Source organism: Podarcis vaucheri (genome assembly GCF_965113315.1).
Source record: "Podarcis vaucheri genome assembly, chromosome: 15".
Taxonomy (NCBI): Eukaryota; Metazoa; Chordata; class Lepidosauria; order Squamata; family Lacertidae; genus Podarcis; species Podarcis vaucheri.
The window spans coordinates 31,049,974-31,066,156 of record NC_138753.1 but is presented as its reverse complement, the minus strand read 5'-3'; the positions used below and the strand labels follow the sequence as shown (position 1 = coordinate 31,066,156).

Below are 16,183 nucleotides of genomic sequence, written 5' to 3'. Positions count from 1 at the left end.
GCAAGGAACCATGGGAAATGTAGTAACTATGGATTCTGAGGTAGCTATGGAACCTTGCCATTGCACTGCTGAGCTCCGGGTGTTTGGGAGCCCTTTGACATAGGACATCAGCAGGACCTTTCTCCCCTTACTTTCCACCTCAAAACATACTCCTCTACCCTGGCCTGGTAGGGTGGAAAGCAAAGAGGCCAGCGGCAAGCAGAGCCAATGACAGGCAGCAACTCATTTTCATTTTCTCACTCTTTCTCCTGCCTGTGGAGCATGGGATTAGCCAGGATTTGGGGGGGCAGGCATTATGTTAGGGGGGCAGAACTGAGTTATCTGCATGCAATTAATCAGTTGAGTATTTCTATTTATTTACTTGATTTATGGAGGGGCCAGCTGTTCCCCTAGCTATGCCCCAGCCCCGGATATGCCCATGCTGTGGAGTCCTATAAGGGCAAAACTAAGACAAAGAGGGAGAAAGCTGACAGCTAGGGACACCTTCTGGATCAAATGTGAGTTAGAAAGCAGGGAAGTGAGGGCTGTTTGAGGGCAGACTGAAGTTAGTAGGGCACTGCCCCATTTGTCTTACTAGGCAAGCCTCCAATTCCCAAAGATCTGTGTCTAGAAGTGGCTGAGTTGTCTGGCAGCATTTCCTTCCTCTTTCGCCATGGCAGCGCTCAGTTCTAGTGGGATTGCTGTGCAAAAATGCAAGTGACGAGGAAGAAAACCTCAAGCATCCTTCCCACTGCTCCTAATAGGATAGACGCCTGCACAGCCACAAAAGAGAAAAACCAACATCAACAAAGTGCGGGGTGGGGGAGAGGGTATGGATTTGCATTTGCAGATTTTTATGCTTAGATGGAAACTGAGAAATAATTACAACAATATAGCAAGCAGCAGAGTACATCTCACCACCATGCGAAAGACTGAGACCAGGTGACCTGTGTGCCTGCTCAGTCTGCTGTATAGATGTTATCTCTTGGTGGGCAAAATGTAAAGGTAAAGGACCCCTGGACGGTTAAGTCCAGTCAAAGGCGACTATGGGGTTGTGGAGCTTTCAGGCCGAGGGAGCCAGTGTTTGTCCACAGACAGCTTTCTGGGTCATGTATCCAACATGACTAAAGCACTTCTCGCACAACAGAACACCATGACGGAAGCCAGAGCGCACGGAAACACTGTTTACCTTCCCACTGCAGAGGTACCTATTTATCTACTTCTACCGGTGTGCTTTCGAACTGTTGGGTTGGCAGAAGCTGGGACAGAGCAATGGGAGCTCACCCTGTTGTGGGGATTAGAACCACTGACCTTCTGATTGGCAAGCCCAAGAGACTCCGTGGTTTAGACCACAGCGCCACCCAGATCCCTCTTGATGGGCAATTCCAAGGCCCTCCTGCTCCCCAAGTTTAGAGTGCTTTGTCATTTATTTACCACACTTGGACTGTACAGCCCATCAAACAGAGGAGTCCCCCAAATAGAGGAGGCCCTTTGTAAGGTTGGGTGCACCAACACTTTCCATTTTTTGAAGGGAATGGAAGGTTTTATAAATGCAGGATGAGCAGCACCAGGTGTTCCCCACTTTCCCTTCCTGGGTACATTTTTGTGTATTCCAAATCAGAGTTTGAGAGACGCTCGTCAAAAATAAGAGCACCGGCACCACACATTGTGGCTCTCTCTCTCAACCCTCTCGGTTTCCTCTGTCCTTTACTCTTGCAGCATTTTAAATATAGAAATTAAAAAGGCACAAGCCAAGAGCATAAAACAACAGTTAATCAAAAGCTGAGTAACATAAAAACCACTCCAGCTAGAGAACAAAGGGCCTTTGTAATAGAACAAAGCCAGAGCCACTAGAACAGAGTGCTGAAGTGGAAGGAAATGCAGTCAGAATGGGGACACTCAACCTAACTCAAATCTTGGTACTTGCCCTAAACTCAAACTAGCCCGGTATTTATTTATTTATTTATTGGGAAATAGTTTTTATTTGATTTTACAAGTATAAAATTATAACAAAACAAAATACATATCCATATTTAGAGATTGCTCTGAATCTCTAGACTTCCCACCTTCCCCTCCAAGGGTCCCATTGTCAACCTTTTCAACTTCTTATAATTTGGCAATCCATAATTTACATCACTTCATTTTGTTCATAATATTTGCTACATTACAAGTGTTATTGTAATCCTGCTAATGTTGTCATCTGCTTACAGTGGTCTCCCAGATAAATTATAATTTTTTCCGATTCCTTATTAAGTTTCGGTCTCCTTGGTTCCTGAGTTTTCCGGTCAGTTTTGCCATTTCGGCATAGCCCAACATCTTAGTTTGCCAATCTTCTAGTAGGTACTTTGTCCTCTTTCCATCTCTGGGCTAGTAACATCTGTGCAGCTGTTGTTGCATACATAAAAGGTATTTTCTGCTCGTTTGGAATATCGGCAGCTACAATTCCTAATAGAAAAGCTTCTGTTGTTGTTTTTTATAAATAAAAGTTATTTTAAACATATTTTCAACCCATTATATATCGTTTCCCAGAATGCTTTTATTACCTTACACATCCACCACATATGATAAAAGGTACCTTCTTTTTCTTTACATTTCCAGCATATATTTGTACTTTTTCTTATACATTTTTGCTAACTTACCAGGAGTCAGATACCACCGGTACATCATTTTCATATAATTTTCTTTCAGCATGAAACATGCTGAGAATTTCCAATCAGTTTTCCATAACCTTTCCCAGTCTGAAAGTTAGCTATTATGCCCCCAATCCTTAGCCCAGTGGATCATTACAGACTTAACCTGTTCATCCTTTGTATGCCAGGCCCACCTAGCCCAGTATTGTCTACTCTGACTGGCAGCAGCTATCCAGGGTCTGAAACTTAAGTCTGCATCAATGAAAGTATAGTGTCCCAATGAAGGGTAGTAATAGTAAACCTGAATGAATCTGACAGTAAAGTAGTTTATGTTAATACAGTGGTACCTGGGGTTAAGAACTTAATTCGGTCCAGAGGTCCGTTCTTAACCTGAAACTGTTCTTAACCTGAAGCACCACTTTAGCTAATGGGGCCTCCTGCTGCCGCTGCGCCGCTGCTGCACGATTTCTGTTCTCATCCTGAAGGGTTAGCGGAGTCTGTAACCTGAAGCGTCTGTAACCCGAGGTACCACTGTATGATTCAGATTCATGTGTGTTTTCTTTAAGAGGGACAGAAAGGGATTATCAACCAGGAAGGTATAATTATTGATAGGACTCAAATGAGTTAGCTGCCTAAACTCAAACAGGAGATCGTTTAAACTCTGGTAAATTGTATAAATGTTCCCACAGCTCGCCCCCTGGGATGCTTGCTGCAGTGCTCCCCTTTGGCGCTCACTGCGGGCGGTGCCTCCTGGGACACTGCCCCCTCGGGAGGCTGGCTCTGCCCCCAGGTGAACAACATGTGCGCCGCTCCAGGTGCCGGAGTAGCTAGCTCCGCCTCTGCGTATAAGATGGAGCTGTTCAGCAGTGCAACAGACTCAACTGGGGGCACATGTCATGTATGATTTAGTAGAGATCCCTGCATTGCAGGGGATTGGACTAAATGACTGTTGGGGTCCCTTCCAACTCTACAACTCTATGATTCTATATTTTCCTTGTTAGTTTTGTTTTTCATCTTGAGAGGCAAGGGGACGAACCTGGGACATTCTGCATGAAAAACTCTCCTACTGAGCTATGTATGGCCTCACCCTATTTACCAGGTTACAGTTTACCCACAAGGCTACTAAACCAAGGCAACCATGCAGTGTTAACTCCGACATCTCTTTTTCAAGTGCTTTAACACTTAAGGAAGGGGGAGGAAATTTAATTCAGCCAGCATTTAAAGGTTGAAATGTGTAATCAGCATTTCCTGAAACGATACGCAGTCTGAAACACAGCCATTTCTCCAAATGCACACTTATCTGAATTTTGCAGTTCAGTTCTTCAGCCAAATAAGTCATTCACAAATGCATATACTAGGGGAAAGTGTGTGTAAGTGGAAACATAAGTGGGGGAGGGATTAAAATACAAAATGCATTAAATTAGGGGAAATGGTTTGCAAAAAAAAAGGTTATAAGGTGAAAGTTTGTACAAAACGTGCATATTAGAAGAATGAAAATGCAGATTGATTTTAATGCAAACTTTAAAAAAAAAACACAGAAAAGTTTGGGGAAATGTGAGGAAGTGAATTTAAGATTGGGGAAATGATAAATTGAAATTGACAGATTTGTCTACCTCCTATTAACTATCTCCCAGCATTTTACATATCCTAACTGAGCCTTCTATTTCCATCCCACTTAAATAAATATAAAAAAACCTTTTCCTTCAACCTACGGATTAGTGAACAGCGCCACTCAACCCCTTTTCATAGAGATTGCTGTGCATATTGAGAGATTCACCCTTGAAGCAAGACATTGCTGTGAGGCGCTTTTTCATTTTCATGTATAAACTGCTAATTTGGCATTGTTATTTCTGCTTCTTGTTGCTGCTGTCGTGTTTCTAATTTTGCATCTACACATTTTACCCTGCATTTCCTGATGGGTCACAATGCCAGAATGGTGTGGTGTGAACCACGTATTTTCTTTTCATATTTTCTTTCCAATAATTTCTGTAGAGATAACACCAATGAATGATAAAATTTCACATGATTGTTGTGCTGGTGTTTAGCATTTAACCAGCAGCTCAATGTGATTTAAATTATAATCTGTTTGGCATTCTCCAAAGTCAGTGAATTTACCTGTTATTGTGCCCATTTTACAGATGGAGAACTGAGGTTGAAACTTAGCAAGTAAGGTAACCCACAACTGCCTAGTAATTTAATGGGTGGCTTGGGATTTGAACCCATGCCCAACACTGTAGTGCGTGGCACAGTGACTCTCCAAGGCCTCTTCACCCAACTCTGGTATATTGCAGAGTAGTGGGTGTATATCGGATGAAATTTTAAAAGCGCATTGAGATTCTTTGCGAACGAAAAACTTGTATATAAATGCTGTTGCAGCTAAATGGGCCCCATTACCTATAATAAGATGCAGTGATGTTCTGGATTTTAGGAGTGTTTCCAGATTCCTCAAATGACACTTCTCTGTCACCAACTCAGGCACTTACAATAATGTGCCAGTGGGGGGTGAAAACACCATCGCTGGATATGTTTGTGTGCATATGTTTTTATACATCCATCCAGTGGGTGTGAATAGAACACAACTTCTATATATAAACCCCATTACAGTATTACACCGCAATTTTTTGTCATTATCCTCAGTAAAGATCAGGCTCATCTGTAGGCAGCAATGAAAGAAAGTGGAATAATGCTGGAAATGATAAACACATTCACTTAGCGGAGGGTTTTGTGGGTGTGCCACAAGAAGTGTACTTAGTATATCTTGCTAGTAAAAGGAGTTACATCACAAGCATGACTTCATACCACCAGAAATATTCTTGCCTATAGTATATTGGAGTGGCCCACAGGACTTCCTTTGCAAACTTTACTAGCCTCTTTTAGACTACCACCAAACACGCTATAACTATGTTTAACATCAACCAGTTATTCTCCAAATATTGTTTGACTCCCATCATTCCTAGGCAGCTTGGCCAATGGTCAGGGTGATGGAAGCACATAACCCATAAATTAGGAAGATATCAGTTTGGAGAAGGCTAGTCTAAAGCAATAATTCTCCACTTTTTAAGATCTGGGACTCGCCATCATTAACAAAATGACCCATGCTTCGTTTTTTATCGTTGTTGTTGTTTAGTCATGTCCGACTCTTCGTGACCCCATGGACCAGAGCACGCCAGGCACTCTTGTCTTCCACTGCCTCACACAGTTTTGTCAAACTCATGTTTGTAGCTTCGAGAACACTGTCCAACCATCTCATCCTCTGTCGTCCCCTTCTCCTTGTGCCCTCCATCTTTCCCAACATCAGGGTCTTTCCCAGGGAGTCTTCTCTTCTCATGAGGTGGCCAAAGTATTGGAGCCTCAGCTTCAGGATCTGTACTTCCAGTGAGCACTCAGGGCTGATTTCCTTCAGAATGGATAGGTTTGATCTTCTTGCAGTCCATGGGACTCTCAAGAGTCTCCTCCAGCACCATAATTCAAATGTGTCAATTCTTCAGTTTTCAGCCTTCTTTATGGTCCAGCTCTCATTTCTGTACATGCCTACTGGGAAAACCATAGCTTTAACTATATGGACCTTTGTCGGCAAGATGATGTCTCTGCTTTTTAAGATGCTGCCTAGGTTTGTCTTAATTCCGGCTTGGGATTCATCCAGTCCAGCCTTTCGCATGATGAATTCGGCATATAAGTTAAATAAGCAGGGAGACAATATACAGCCTTGTCGTGCTCCTTTCCCATTTTTGAATCAATCAGTTCAGGTGATCAGGCACTCCCATTTCGTTAAGAATACACTGCAGCAAAATGTTTTAATATGGAGTGCTCCTGTTCAGGTTGCTAGCTAGCCATGTCTGCTTCTGGGAAGCTAATTCTGTTCCTTTTCCTTCCTGTGATTCTGTGGGCAACAATTTTATTATGAAAATGGCCTGCATTGTAAGAAACTAACCTGTAACATTTCAGAAACGTAAGTGTTTGGATTTTTCTGCAGTGTTTCTCCATTTGTGGAATGCTCTCCCTGGGGAGTTTCAGCTCACACCTTCGCTATCTCCAGGTGCTAGGTGAAAGCATTCCTCTTCAGTCAGGAAGGGGGGATTATTGAATTGTTTCTACTTCTGTTTTTATTATATATATTTCTTGTTTTTTATATTGTAATTTGATGTTGTGAACTGCCCTAAGATCTATGGATGTAGAGTGGTATGCAAATTTTATAAATAGCAATAATAATAAGAAGATATGGAGGGAAAACACTGCGCTTAGAGAGTCCCTGTAATATTATTCCCTCTGGTATAAAGCTGGACCTATCTGTCACCAAGGAGCTCTCTTTCCTCACCTGTTCTCTCCATCCTTATACAAAAAGCTTGGGGAGAAACGATTCAGTTTTTGCAGGCATGCTGTCTGCACAGAGTTTTTCTGTTTTTGATCTCTGAATCCCCCAAACTGCTTCAGTGGCCTCTGCTCCAAGAAACTTTAGACAGTCCAAAATCCTCGCAGAGCATACCCACCTATGCCAGGCCACATGCCAGTGGTGGTCAAGGCTAGAGGCAAAAGTGGACAAAACAATTAATGTGGATTTTGCCTTTTGCACAACAGTCTGCTGGAGTCTCCTTCTTTGGAGGTCTTTAAGCAGAGGCTTGACAACCATATGTCAGGAGTGCTCTGATGGTGTTTCCTGCTTGGCAGGGGGTTGGACTCGATGGCCCTTGTGGTCTCTTCCAACTCTATGATTCTATGATTCTATGATTCTACATGCATTCACACACACCCCTCACTACTTTCCACCAAGGCAAGCAAGAGGCAATAGTTCAGGAGTTAGCAAACTTTTTCAGCAGGGGGCCAGTCCACTGTCCCTCAGACCTTGTGGAGGTCTGGAGTATATTTAGAAAAAAATATATATGAACAAATTCCTATGCCCCACAAATAACCCAGAGATGCATTTTAAATAAAAGGACACATTCTACTCATGTCAAAACACGCTGATTCCCAGACCATCCGTGGGCTAAATTTAGAAGGTGATTAGGCTGGATCCGGCCCCCGGGCCTTAATTTGCCTACCCATGCAATTGTTCAAGGATAAATTCAGCCAGGCAAAAAATGCTCAAGGAGGGTGCCAAGCACAGCTGACGAGGGGTCTGATGCGGGACAGTGTGTAGCCTGGGGAACACCCCAAAGGTAAGACAGAGAGGTTTGGAGGGCTGCATTTGGCCCAAGGGTCTAAGGTTCAGCACCCATATTCCCTGACTTTCAGCCTGGGTGTTTCATCTCCCAGAATGTGGCGCCTTCTTGTGCAACATGGAATTATTGAGTGAACAACTGACAGGACGCTTGTCCCGCCTCCCCTCCAAAGCCACCCTGCACATAACCATTAGCACCTCTGCAGAAGGAAACAAAGCAAACCATCTCTCTGAATTAACCTCTCAGCACCGGGTGACTCTCACCTGCCACAGGCAACGGCTGATGGGATTAGGTCAGCCTCATTAAATGTGGATAATCTGATAATAAGCACTCTGCTCCCCTGCCCGCCATAACAACCTGCATTATAAATTCTTCATAAAGAGGATGTATTCTAGCAGATGCATTTAATCTGCTTCAGACTTAGCATTAGTGGAAAGGGGGAAAAATATTCTACTTCCCTCATTGCCTAACAGGATTAGTTTAAAATGTCTCCCTTTTTTTATATATATATAAAAGAAAATAATAATAATCCCAAAGTCTGCTGTTGTTGTTATCAGTTTAAGAAAACACATACAATTTTGCAGTTGTCTATTAAAAAATAATTGTTCTCTGCATTGGGAAATTGAGGCAAGCGCCATGCCCAAGAGTATGTTAGGGTGCAGAATCAGATACTGATTAGCCAAAGCAGTGGTTTCCTTCTTGGTAAAGTAATTTGTAGCCTCCAGGTTCCAGGCATCAATGTGGAGCATGGAATAATTGGAAAAATGCTTTTTAAAAGTTAAATCTATATATAACATACTTAAAGAAATGGATGATCTGAGAGTTTGCAAGGATAAAATGATTGGCTACCTGTTAACGATCCTCAGGAAGGCAGGAAGCTATTACAAAGCTATTAGGAATAGGTATCTGTACGGATACCTGGGAAGTCAGTTTTTTACGGAATCTGATCTGAATGGACCTTATATGCACCTCCCATACTAACGGTAATTACACACCAGATTCTGTACTTTGTCAATGTTCTGAAACAGTCTTCAGCTTTTTTTAAAAAAAAAGTATCAAAAGACATTTTAAAATGCATGTCTGGAAGAAAATCCATTTAGAGATGCATATTGGAAAGCAAACATGCTTCAAAATATGTATTTAAATGCAAAGTTTTAATGTTTAAATGCAGTTTAGAATGGAAATGAGATAAAGCAAAGAGATGTTGAATGAGGTTCTGGGAAAGGAATACAGACCAGAGATAGACTGATTCCCCCATTGTTCGTCGTCTGTGGGGAATCTCATTCTCTCACATCGTGTTTGGGGCATCAAGAAAAGTCAGATGCCATAGAAGAACAACTTATGTATTTAAATTAAATATTTAGTTCAATGCATCTCTCAGGCTTCCTGTTCTTGTTAACACCCCCCAAGGGAGCCGTCAGAATTCCAGAATGGTTCCTTACTCCAGGTTTCCCCTGGTGGATCCTCAACTTCCCATGAAGGAAAGGACTCTTCTCACCACAGTGTCCCTTTTGTGATACACATGCTTGCAAAATTCCCTTTGCTATCTCTTGTTTCACCTCTGAGACAGCAATGTCTCATAACATAAGAACATAAGAACATAAGAAGAGCCTGCCAGATCAGGCATCCTCTTCTCACAGTGGCCAACCAGATGACTGTGGGAAACCCAAAAGCAGGCTCCAAGCAGAACATCAGCTGGCATTCAGAAGTATAGCTGTTCCTCTTAGAAGTGTAGCTAAAGGAGCATCTCCACGTCCATCGTTCTGCCTGGACACTGAGGTCCAGCTCCGAGGGCCTTCTGGTGGTTCCCTCACTACGAGAAGTGAGGTTACAGGGAACCAGGCAGAGGGCCTTCTTGGTAGTGGCGCTCGCCCTGTGGAACGCCCTCCCATCAGATGTCAAGGAAATAAACAACTATCTGACTTTTGGAAGACATCTGAAGGCAGCCCTGTTTAGGGAAGTTTTGAATGACTGACGTTTTATTGTGTTTTTAATATCCTGTTGGAAGCCGCCCAGAGGGGCTGGGGAGGCCTGACCAGATGGGCAGAGTATAAATAATATATCATCATCATCATCATCACAGCTGCCTCATTGTTCATCCCTCTTTTGTCTTTATAAGTGCAAGCTTCCCTCCTCTGTTTTTCTTCTCCCTCTGATTTTGTATTCTGTTCCCCTGGTCCAGGGGTCTGCAACCCGCGGCTCTGGAGCCGCATGTGGCTCTTTTACACCTTTGCTGCGGCTCCGGGGTGGATACTAGCGAGGGGAGGAGGCGCATTGTGGGCCCCGACACTCCCCACTGTGGCGGGCGCTGTACTGGCTGTGACGTCGCATGGGGGCGGTGCATGCGTTAGTCACGCACCGTCCCAACGTCACCTTCTCGCCCGCTGTCAGATCGCGGCTCCGGAGATATATTTGTTTTAAATGTCACAGTGGTTTTGCGGTTCCCAGGGTTTTTCCCCTTCGGAAACGGGTCCAAGTGGCTCTTTTTGTCTTAAAGGTTGCAGACCCCTGCCCTGGTCTTTCTAGGTCAGAGGTTCTCCCACTCTTTGCTCCTTACTCTGCATACTTGGTACTTGCCAGCCATCCTTCCTCCTTGTCTTCCTCTCTATGTTTACTGCTTCTCCTATCACACTCTTCCATCCTGCCATCCTTTATGAGGCTGCAGCAAACACGTGAGGCTGCTGCTCTGCCATCCCCATGGCAGTATTTTATTTATGCATTTACATGCATTTGTTGTCCACCCTTTACCATGCAGTCCCACAGTGCAACATATTCCATACAACCCAACACAACAATTAAACCATGTAATGCATAAACCTGACTCAACCATACACTAAACCGAATCAAAAGGAGTCGGAAACAGCAGCAGCACTGCAACTGAACGAATACTCAGATCTTGTCCTTCACTTGCAAAGACCTGTAAAAAAATGTATGTCTTGGAATGATGTCAAAATATATGTAATGATGAGGGGAGGGCACGCCATGAACTTGGCAGCACCAGAGAAAATTGAGTCTATTTATCCTGTATCCTTCAGCACCAAAACTAAATTAGAGGTATCACCAAAATACTAAACTACAAATGCACACAAAAGGGAGAGGAGATGCATTCTTCATAGCCCAGCTATGAGCTGAGAATTAGACAAATTCAATTGAAATTCACACTCTTTGATGTGAGGACTTTAATGTTCTTTAATTAGTTGAAATTTGGAGGGGACAGAGCAGGTAGTGTGAATTCAGAGAAGTTTAAGATAAATAGAGAAAATATGATTAGAATGTATTTGAGCAGAATAGTAAAAGCATGCATTTGGTTGATGAAGTTTTTGGAATATCATACTCTTGTACATCGTCATGGCTGCCAAAAGCACTACAAATTATGGTGTGACTTGTGATGGTAGATGTGGAGTCCAAGTGAGCCTCCTCATGAACTTTTGGTGAGATCTCATGAGATTTCAGCAAGATCTTGCAAGATCTCACCATAAATAGATGCTGATGCCCTCACTGCCTCTCTGTTGGAGGTGGAAGCAGCAGGACAGCTGCGGCACCTGAGGGGAGTGCCACCTGGGGGGTTTCCACCACCTGAAGTGGCTGCTTCACCCCACCTCATGGGTAGGCTGGCCTTGTATGAAGCTAATCATGAAAGAGCACTCCATCCTCACCTTCTCTCCATACCCTTATACGACAAGATTGGGGAGAAATGTTCAAGTTTTTGCTGACTTGCTATCTGCACAATTTAAAAACAACAACACCTGAATCTTTGAGTCACCCTAAACTGCCTCAGTGGTCCCCATTCTAAGGCACTTTGGAAAGATCCAAACCTATAGGAAGCAGACCCACTTTGGTTCTTAATTCAGCATTCATCTGATGCGTCCTCCTAATGTTTAGCTTCTGACTCAGTCAGAAATGGAAAGTTTCCTTCCTTCTGTGAATCATTCACTCTCTCTCACTCTCTCTCTTCTTTTGATTGCCCAGACAATTTGCTGGGATGTGTGGAAAGACCAGGAAGAAATGAGGGGGGAAGCTCATCTGGCCCATTTCTTAGTCTTTATTATTGGCACAGTGAAAGGAAGCAAATGTATGAAGTAATGAAAGGAAGAAATAAGGAAGGTTTCAGGCCAAAAGGCTGAGCTGCCCATCAAGTTAAATTTTAATATGAATTGTAAGGAATTTACATAGTTCCTAGCTAAAGCAGAGCAAAATTAAGCTGCTTATGAGTGTACTAGTGTATAATCAAAAATATGCTTTCACTTTTCAGTAAATGTCAACCTGGGGTTTAATAAAATCCCATGTTGTGGAACAGGGAACTGGCCCTCACTTTCCATATTTTGTGGGGCATGGGGAGAGACGTGTTTCGACAACTGCCAAAACTTGTTCACTTATGACAAACTATTGCCTCTGAAGATTAAAATGAAACAGGATGGACCCAAGCAATAAAATAAGATAAAACTGTGCTAAGACTGTTGTTTTATTTAGTAAGAAAACAGTATGTTCAACTAAACAGCAAATGGATGAATCCCCCTATTGTAAACAGTATGTCGGGGACTGGCAGGGCTCTGACAAGGGTATGAAGAAGGCAGGGGGCCCAGGCGCTGACCCAGGAGAGGGGGGCAGTGATTTATGTTCAAGTGAAGGACCGGCTGATTGAATCCCTGCCATCTACTGCCCCACTGTCTCCTAGAACCAGGAGGGACTTACAGAGGGAAGCACAGCAATGACTTCCATGCAGGGGAAGTCTCAAGCTGCATGTGCAGACTCTGTCAGATGGGGGTACATAAGCCGTGTGTGTGTGTGTGTGTGTGTGTGTGTGTGTGTAGCCCCACTGTTTTTTCAGCTGCTCCAGTGGGCACTTGGGAAAGTCAATGCCAGCTACATAGACTCTAGAAGTGTGTGTGTGTGTATATGGTGCACCTTAAGAGCTTCAGTAAGTGTGTGTTTTTGTCAATAAAGAATTAACTATGGGATGTTTGCCTTCCTTGGCTGGTTGTGTGCAGAGTACAGCACCCATAACTTGCAGCAGGTTTGAGAAGTCTCTCATTTTCCAGATACTGTTGTACTCCAACTCCCATCAGCCACAGCCAGCAGGGTGGATGGGAATTATAGTCTACAACATCTGGAGGGTCACAGGTATCCAATCCCTGATGTTCTACCAAGATCAGGACTCCCCTTCAAGTCCAGGTTTCATGTCTGCACAGCTAGTGGAGCAAAACTGATAAGTCTGCTAACTCTGAATATTTGCTTCTGGGGATATTCACATGAAGATGAGGAGGATATGGAAACTCTAGAACAGAAATCAAGAACCAGTGACCCTTCAGATGAGGGCTAACTCCGACTCCCATATTCCCTGACAAGTGGCCATGTTTGGTGAGGCTGGTTAGACTCCAGAAAGATCTGGAGGGCAGTGAGTTGTCATCTTTGTTCTAAAAGCTACGCAAAGCTTGTTGCAGTAACCAGCACACTGTTAAAAGGCTCAGGTTGTAGGTATGGTGCTTTTGGGGGATGGGGAGAAATGAGATTCTAAAGTTTTGCAGATAAATAGGAAAGAGTCCAAGATTCTGGAAGCCAGCACATCTCGTGTGCCCCCAGCATAAACATAATAGAGTCTTCATTTTTCAAGACACCTCAAAGTTAGTTGTATTATGCTAGCTACATTTTTCATAAATTAACTATGCACGTATCTGAAATGCAAACTTGAAATTGCTTCAAGGAGAGCTGGCAACCTGACCTACAATTAGCAATGTTTTGGAGTCATGAAGTTTTATTTTCATCTTGACAACTATTATTTAAGATATATTGCTTTTTATAAAATCTCTCCTGCTTAATGAATACAATATATCTGAGCCAGACTGGAAAATACTTCTCCCTGATCTGACCCAGTGCATGGAGTGTAAACAGTTTCATCCCATCCACTCTGTGTCCCTATGTCTGTATCTCTGTTGCGTGGCCTGTTGTTGCTGGTGAGTGACTGCTTGGGTTGGGAATTGTTTGTAAGTTAGCACAGGCCTTCCACCCAAGGCCTGTGGGAAGTAAATGCCATCATCAATCAATCAATCTCCTTTTTTGTCATAGAAAAAGTGCATCTAATACATGGATCAGAATAATAATAATAATAATAATAATAATAATAATAATAATAATAATAATTTATTTATACCCCGCCCATCTGACTGAGTTTCCCCAGCCACTCTGGACGGCTTCCAATCAAGTGTTAAAAACAATACAGCATTAAATATTAAAAACTTCCCTAAACAGGGCTGCCTTCAGATGTCTTTTAAAAAGAGGATAGCTGCTTATTTCCTTCACATCTGAAGGGAGGGTGTTCCACAGGGTGGGTGCCACTACCAAGAAGGCCCTCTGTCTGGTTCCCTGTAGCCTCACTTCTCGCAATGAGGGAACCGCCCAAAAGGCCCTCGGTGCTGGATCTCAGTGTCCGGGCTGAACGATGGGGGTGGAAACGCTCCTTCAGGTATACAACACAGTTAAAAAAAACATAGTAGGAGATACTTTAGGACCTAAAAGGAGCATTGAGGGAGCTGCTCTGGAACAAACTGCCAAAATTGAACATTGATGAAAAGTTACCCTTTCTCATCAAAAAACAACACATTTCCGTGTACTGCCAGGTGAAATCATAGAATCATAGAATCATAGAATCATAGAGTTGGAAGAGACCACAAGGGCCATCGAGTCCAACCCCCTGCCAAGCAGGAAACACCATCAGAGCACTCCTGACATATGGTTGTCAAGCCTCTGCTTAAAGACCTCCAAAGTAGGAGACTCCACCACACTCCTTGGCAGCAAATTCCACTGTCGAACAGCTCTTACTGTCAGGAAGTTCTTCCTAATGTTTAGGTGGAATCTTCTTTCTTGTAGTTTGGATCCATTGCTCCGTGTCCGCTTCTCTGGAGCAGCAGAAAACAACCTTTCTCCCTCCTCTATGTGACATCCTTTTATATATTTGAACATGGCTATCATATCACCCCTTAACCTCCTCTTCTCCAGGCTAAACATGCCCAGCTCCCTTAGCCGTTCCTCATAAGGCATCGTTTCCAGGCCTTTGACCATTTTGGTTGCCCTCCTCTGGACACGTTCCAGTTTGTCAGTGTCCTTCTTGAATGCTCCCAATTAGTCAGGCTAACTCCCAAAATCATTACCAACAAAGGGGTAAAACAGGGTTGTGTTTTGGCCCCGTATTTATTCCACCTTTTCTTAAACTACCTTGCTCCCTGTTTACACAGGGTGGATGGCCATTGCCCGAAGCTCAGCTCCACCCATGTTACTATCTTACTATATGCCGAACGATGCAGTCATCTTGTCTCGCACAAGGGTTGGCTTGAAGCAGCTTTTGTGGTGCTGCTAGGAATATTGTATAGCCATTATCCAGAAAGATCACTGGTGATACATTTGAGTAGTTTTAACTGAGAGCTGTGACAACAAATACAGGAGAGATAAGTACACAGATGCCAACTCTGCACCCACATTAACTTTGGCAGCACTATTACAGGTAGGGATATTGAAAAATTCTGATAAAAATGAAAACAAGAGTGGAATTTGGAATGGAATGCAATCCAGAGACTATGATAGATATTCACCGTTGTTGTTGTTTTCAGTCCACAAACAGTATGCAATTGACTACGTTCTCCCCCCCCCCCTTTGCATTTTGTTTCCTTCGCATTGAAATGAATGGGGTGGAATAACAGAATGACAATTTACACAATTATTTGCATAAATTATGTAAGTTATGGCATTTCTCCACAGTGAAGTGACTAATATTGGTTTTGGCGAAAAGCGAACTGCATTGGAATGGAAACAGGGCTGCCTGTGACAAATACAGGGTTGAATGTAATATGATGCTTTCTTACATCCCTGATTACAGGACCTGATAATGTCACCCACAACATCATTTTCCAGTGTGATGTACACCATCATCTGCCAGTGTTGCCCTTTTGCATACACATCTCTATACAAAACAATGAATCGACACAAATCTGACATGAGAAATGGCAACCTAGGAAAGCTAGTAGGGAAAATGTTTCAGGCTCCCAGGGCACTGTGTTACTGACCAGAGAGTGACCATCCTTGAACAAAGAAACTTCAGAGGGAGACTGAAACATGAAACAGTTCAATTACATCAAGAGCTTCAGTGCTGTCACTTTTAGATTGAACTAGCACAAATGTACCTGCACCTAAGGATAACACTTTGTGCATCTGATCAAGTAGACTGTAGTCCAAAGAAGTTCATACTATAATAAATATATTCATGTTTAAAAGGCTACAAGGCTCTTTTGTTGTTATGGCCAGCTGTATGTGTATCAAGAAATCTGCTACACTCTTCCCAGTATAGCTCCTGCAGCTTAATTTTACTTCCTCCACTGGAATCAATGGCTCCATTAGTTCCTAGGGGGTGACAAAAGGCTTGTGAGACTG

General features: G+C 43.1%; 1 long non-coding RNA gene across 1 annotated transcript in view; it reads left to right on the top strand.

The window, feature by feature from the left end:
• The window catches only part of LOC309519645, a 40,465-nt gene extending 24,528 nt beyond the window's left edge, over positions 1-15,937 (top strand). Inside the window, exon 4 of the long non-coding RNA XR_014213927.1 lies at positions 15,633-15,937. This is a non-coding gene — a long non-coding RNA (uncharacterized lncRNA). The remainder of the gene's footprint in view (positions 1-15,632) is intronic.
• Positions 15,938-16,183: the final 246 nt, after the last annotated feature.